Below are 7,174 nucleotides of genomic sequence, written 5' to 3'. Positions count from 1 at the left end.
TTCTTTGATGGACTTTAACATTTTTTTTATTTGAGATAAACAAAAAATGTATCAAAACCGAAAAATCCAAAGAGAATGAAGGACATAGAAAGAAAAATATAGTGAATAGGTTGGTGCCTACATTGCTGTCAGTTAGGTGTACTTATTTAAATCAAACTCGGCCTAAGGTTAAAATATTATTTTGTTTTTGTGGGGCTGGGTGTTGTTGTGTTTTTCTATTTTGTTACTTTTTGTTTTCACCTTCCTTTCGTTTCAGGGTTGTTGGTTTCTTCCTTTTTTCCACCTGGTTTTCCTGCACTCTTAATGAGTGCACCAATGTTTGATTGTCTTGTTTTATGTTATAAGCTGAGTGTTCTCTACGCTTGTCGAGCTTTCTAGCCCATTTGAGTTTATTCTCGGTCAAAAGAATAAACAACCTTTTGAACATCCTGTGTTCTGCGTTTGTGTCCACACCTGGATCCTGACAGTTTTATTGCAAGAAATTACTAACCACATCGGGCTTGTGACACGCATCCAAGAAGGCTCTAAACATTGGTTCTTAAATGCGCATTTAGCCCATGATATTCACACTGGACACGCAGGGAGGGGCTTCTTCTTTACTAGCCCATGTCTGCCATCAAAGCGGTACAAATCTTGAGAATCTTGCTCCAGGCCTTTTCTTTCACAGCTCTGTTCTGATATATGAAAGACTTGGTGTCACATAGATAATTTTGGCGGTCACAAAAGCAATTACTAGTTTCTCCTCCATGATAAATCTTCAAGCAGTTGGCTCTGAATAGGGGACGCCACTAACCGCCACTACCAAATTCAAGTCCCTGACTAGTCAAAGTTTAACCTGGTTTTTACCTGGTCATATGGTTTGTCCATAGGGCCCAAAAACACTCATGGAAACTTGTGTAGCGACACTGAACACGGAAGCCCAAAACCACATTTACATGGACTTTTCATTGGAAGTAGTGCGTTACACTGAGCATGGTGTAAACATAGCTAAAGACGTTCCAGTAGTTCTGTTCATCTCTTTCCTGTCCTCTCAGTCACCAACCACCCCTTGTAGATACTCACCATTAAAGAGTCTGTTTCTGCTACAAAAATGTTCTTTGCTTGTATTTATAGGTAATTTTTCCTCTCCACTTTCACCCATTGCTTGCTCAGTACAAGCAAACCTTTCATGTTTTCTGTTGGATCTAATATTTTGGAACAATTTGGCCTCATTGTAAACATCTAGACTGAACTGAAGTAGAATCATCTTTTTTTTCTCTTTGAGAGAATTTTTGTTTTGAATAGGAGTTTCATATATAAACTGAAGTGATACTGTTACATACAGACAAGTATTCCACTGAGAGACACTGACTGACATATTGGAGAAGTAAAACAAATGACTTGTCCTTTAGAGCAAAAGTGGTCCTAATTTCCTCACATTCATCTTCTCAACCCTCTCTATCCTGTTGAAGGTCACAGAGGTCAGAGGCTGGAGCCCATCCTGTCATCTGGACACAGTGCACTCTGCACAAGCTGCTAGTCCATCTTAGAACCACAGAACAACTATCAATGGTAAGATGTTAGTACTGATTTTAATCTGGATTCAACCAAAGTCAGCACATTTTTAGGCAGAATTCTAACCTGAACTCTTTAAACAGAATTAAAAGCTTCGGCTTTCGGATATTCCTCAGAATCCACAACATTAGGTTTCATAGCTACGGTGATGATACCCAACTGTACACAGCTGTGATAGAAGCACTTTATAACTGTATTCATTTCATTTCATTTTCATTTATTGATTTATAAAGCACCTTCCACCACCAGTCAAGGAGGCCCAAAGTGCTGTACACAAGGAAAAACAAAAACCGAGCACTGTGCAATAGTAAAACATAAAAAAGAATAAAAGACATAAAACCAAGTAAAACAATTTAAAAACAATGATAAAATCAATAAAACAATTTTAAAACAGAGATAAAACCACCATAAAATAGAATAAAAGGCTAGGCTAATGCTAAAAGGCTGTAGTGGAGGAACAATTCAATGTATATCTGATGTTAAATCATGGATGGCAAATATTTTTTTGCAACTCAACCATTGTGGCTTTTGACATATCTTTTATATTCAGGAAAAGAGATTTAGGTAAGTTTGATAGAACATTTCATCTACTGACAATGTCAGTCAAACATCGGTTTACATACCAAACATTCTTAAATAGAAATATATACATATTAAGCACAGATACATATTTGTTTTGGAGCGAAAATAAAAATATGTGAAAAATATGTGAATCCTCTCTATTTTTTATTTTTTAGTATTTCATGGAGCTATTTCTTTGTAAAATGTGGTCTTTAAAGAACTATTTTTGTCACCAATTTTAAAGTGTCAAATGCTGAACAACTGCAATAAAAATGGATTCATATTGGTTCAGTGGTCTAGAACGCTTTAGTTTCTCCATCACCAGTTGCATTTTTAGCAATTTATTGCTCCTGTATTTGACAAAAAAAGTGGTGGTGTAGGACCAGAAATGCAGCAAAGGTTTAAGATAAATCTTCTTAAACATGAACAAACTCTGAAATAAGGAATATAGGAAAAGTGTGACAAAGCAGATGATCTGAGAAGCAGACGCTTAAATACACTGAGGATGATTCATGAAAACAAATGTGAATGATTAGAAGCTTGTAGGTGATGTGTCTGTGACAGGGACAAAGAGAAAACAACTGTAATAAATCAAGCTAAAATGCAAAATTCATACAGTTGTGCTTTTTAAACCTTGAAATGACAGTCAAATTTCCTATTTTAAACTCTTAAATAGTTTCAATAGTATTTTATTGTGATATTGACTTGTCTTTTAATTTGAAATTCCATGCTTTTAGCTCAAGATAAATGTTACTTAAAATTTACTTTTAATTTTTATTTTAGTATAACCATTTAACTTAATTTAATATTTAATATAATTATAAATATTGGAGTGTTCCATTGCACTTTTATATGCAGTGTGTGCTATTAAGATTGAGGAATTAAGGAGGCAGCCTCAGTTTAACACACATTCAAACAGTGTGAAAAAAATCCAAGAAAACAAGGTCAAATTCTGCAGCTGTTATCCATGAATGGAAGATATGGCTGCTTGTCAAAACAAGGAAACATGGTTGCTAAGCGTCCTGCGATCTCCGACATTTTGGTAACTAAATATATTTGTAGCAGAATGCAGGCTGGCAGGCAGCTTTGTGCCGTGATTTAGAGGAAAGTGGATGTGTGTAAACGCAGAAGGTCATCTGATGAATGTGGGACTTTTTTCTGCTAAATCATCCGAACAGGAAAATTTACTCGTAAATAAACTAAAACTGGGATTTGGAGACGGAGAAACGCAGAGAGCCGAGCAGAGACGGTTGGAGAGACAAAGAGATGGAGATTGTGGCTCTGGCAGCTTTATGGGATCTCCTGGAGTGAAACAGAGTTCTCCACCATGTTGACCACGAGGGGAGGGACTCGCAGGCCAACACCTAACCATGTGTGTGTGTGTGTGTGACCCAGACCGGAGACTTGGGCCTCTGCTCCATCAATAACAGAGAGGCTTCATGCTCAGAAGTGCGTGTATGAAGACACATGCGCATTCCTGTAGATATATAGGCATCAGTGACAGTGCTGGTCTGTGGGAGGACCATGTACCCTAAGAAGTTTAAGCCTTCCCCAGAAATCAAAAACGTATGTCTGCCACCAGGGTGGTCCTATCCGCAGAATAATTTAGCAACACGAGTATCCCCAACCTGATCACCTTTTTATCTTTGGCTTTATCTGACCTTTGAGTTTGCTTCATCTTTACCGGTCGCGCCAGGTCCCACTTTAGCTTTGAAGATGTTCTTTTAGGCTAAATTACATGTTTTATTCTGCCATGTTGGGCTAAATGCTGCTTTGGTAGCGCCAAAAGGCTCTGGTTCAGATCCTAGCTAAGTTTTGTGGTTCTCCCCTTGCATGGGTGGATTTTCTCCAAGAACTTTGACTTCCTCCCACAGTCCAGAAACATGCCTCTGAGGTTGATTGGTGACTCTAAATTGTCTTTTAGTTGTGAATGTGTCTGTCTTTGTGTGTGTGTGGCCCTGTGATGAACTGCAATCTGTCCAGGATTTACCCCGCCTTTGCTTTAAAGTAGCTGGGATAGGCTCCAGCAGCCTGATGTGACCCTGCACAGAACAAAGAAGGAATAGAATGTGAATGAATAGATTTAGTCTTATAAAATATCAGACGGGGGTCGTTGGCCTCTTGGAATTCACTTCTGATTTTTAAAGTGATTAAATTGAAATAAAAGGTTTTAATAAAGTTGAAGGTTAGAGCTAATAGTCATAAAAGTACACACTAGACTAATATGACTGAGCAATACTAAAATTGCAAATCAAAACTGTGTGGCCAAATCAGTGACTTGGTCGTTAATTAGTTACTTTTCAGCCCTCACAGCAAATTTTAGAAAAAGATATTTATTGACCCATCCTCCCAGCTGTATCCAGAGCTAAACAATTCAACGCTTCATCTCCAGTGTTTGGGTCCAGATATACTGCAGCGAACTGATCCTGATTCTAGTGGATCTAATATAAGCTGTTTTATATTTAAAGTTACCTGAAAAATGTGGGGAAAAAGAGCAGGAAAATAAATTAAGTAGGTAAGTTATGACATTTGGTTTCACCAAAAGTGAATAATTCATTTTGTTGAATAATGTAGAGATAACCTAAAACTGAAACATTAAAATACACATACACAAAACTAGCTATCTCACATCAAGAATTCACTGATGTAGTGAAATGACAATAAAATATATCATAATATCAAAATAAGTTAAATTTTTTTGTGTATCCCGTTGATGCATATACTTCCACTTTAAACACGAATGTCTTGCAAATCCTATGAGGTTTAACACAGTCCCTTTGGTTATTGGACAGAAAGAAATAGCATCTATTTGTCATAATGAATGAATCAAGATGTTTCACTTGGTTTTATTCTATTTTCAATGCAAGTGAATCAGCATGTACTTTATTTTAAAAGGAACCTGCATGCATTGCTGTCAAAAGTTAAATTTGGTATTTATATAAAAATATAACCATTTTATTATTTAGGTATCAAATATTTAAACGTTTTATTTTATAAGTGAATGCCTTTATGGCCACATAAAGTGTATTTTTCTAGAAGGTTAAGTGAAACTTGGCGGCTCTCGCTGGGTTTTATTCAAAAAGAAACTAGGCTAAATGGCGTTTTTGGTGTTAAAGGTTGCAGACTCCTGATCTAGATGATAATTTTACTAAACATATATAGGTATAAAAAAATAGCTTAGATGAAAGCCCGCTCTAGACGACTAAGAATAAACATAAAACTTTAATATTTATCAGGACAAAGCTTTCATTTGTCTCCTTCCCTTACATCATCGCTTCTTCTTTCGCTGACATCTCTCTCTTTCTCCTTTCCTGTTGCTCTCATTTCTCACTCCACAGACTCGTGGATGAGTGAAATAACTCAACTTGGAGGCTGATTACAGTTTGAAAGGGAGAGTGGGCTGCGACATACGGCCCAGGCTTATTTAAGAGTCTATAAATGATGTGCGGGGCGACCTTTCAACTCTGCTAACCTTTGACAGCAGGGCAGCGATTCCGAGATCGTCTCCTCTGTTCTTTCCATGTGGGTGAAAGCCGAGAGGAGTGCAAGTGTGTGAGTCCAGTTTAACACGAGTGATTCACAGCTGAGGACACACTCTCAGAGAGACTCGGAGCGCAGTCAGTCATGCTAAGCCCTGCGAAGGAAAGGTGAGGCCTGTTATTTATCAGCGTTGTGAGGTTTCACTGCAATAAAAATGTGTAGAGATAGAAACCATAGAAGACCAACCATATATCAAAGCTCAGAATAAGAAATACTATGAGAAACAGTGAAATTCCTAGCTTTTATTTTAATGGTTTAGTGTAAATTAGAGGGTTATCTATTCATGCATTAACGTATTTGGTCATAAACATATCCAAGCAGTTCACAGATGACATTTAGAAAAAGTTATTAAAAAAGTGTCCCCAAAACAGGTTAAAACTGACATTTATCTCTAAAAGTCAAAGGAAACACAACTACACCAACCATTTGATTATATGTAGAAATACACAGAGTTTGAGTTTGTGAAACAAACTAAAAAAAAAGTACTAAATTACAGATGGTGGACTATTAAACCTACAGAAAAAAAGCATAAATCATATTTATAATGATTCATGTTGTTGGAAAAATCACCACTGAAGCTGACCTGGATTTATTAAAATGACCCTTTTATGTGCTTTGTCAAAAAAAAAAAAATGGGTGAGCCCAAATAAAAGGTGTATTTCTGTCTTCTTTCTTCATTATCCTGACACTTACATGGAATTTACATTTTACCTATTTTTTTAAACTGTACAGTTTTCTTGCACCCGGTTCAACCCACTTTTTTACATTCAGTCTAAGTTCTGGGTATTTATACTCATGTGCATATCTAAGGATTGATGTTTTGTTATCACATAGCTATTTTTCCTACCTTGATAAGTAGTAGATGATGGATCTAAGCCTGGATGTTTTCTTTATGTTTCAGGGCTTTATTGTTAAACCTTTAACACAGAAGTTTTAGCTCCAGTGTTGATGTTATTTGACTTCTCCTAGCACTTCTATCGTCTAGGTGACCCAGATAATTCGCTTTTCTCTGCCTCAGAATCTGCTGGAATTATGTTGATCGTGTTAATAGTTGAGAAGTTATGGTCTGTTGAAAAAATGACAAGTTTCTTAATCCTGTCTATGGCCCTCTGCAGGGCTGGCCAAGCCTGGACCTCAAGAACCACAAAACCCTGCTTGTTTTCTAGGTCTTCCTGGACTGCTTGTTTCTAACAACCTAAATCAAGCGAGTTCAGTCAATCAAGATCCAAGATCAATCAATCACTTGCAAGCTGATTAGGAGAAACTGAAAAACAGGCAGGGTTGAGGCTCTAGAGAACCAAAGTTGGCCAATCTTCCGTCTTTACCAAAGTCAAACTGAAAAACTAAGACTGTATGAATGCCTGAAAATTGTTCAAACACAATGCATTGTGGTCTACATTTGCAATCTAGTGAGCATTGATGCACACTGGTTTTAGGCAGAGGTGGGGACTCGAGTCACATGACTTGGACTCGAGTCAGACTCGAGTCATGAATTTGACGACTTTAGACTCGACTTGGA

Source organism: Oryzias melastigma, linkage group LG6 (assembly GCF_002922805.2).
Source record: "Oryzias melastigma strain HK-1 linkage group LG6, ASM292280v2, whole genome shotgun sequence".
Classification (NCBI taxonomy): domain Eukaryota; kingdom Metazoa; phylum Chordata; class Actinopteri; order Beloniformes; family Adrianichthyidae; genus Oryzias; species Oryzias melastigma.
The sequence above is the reverse complement of the archived record's forward strand: the minus strand, read 5'-3'. Positions refer to the sequence as shown.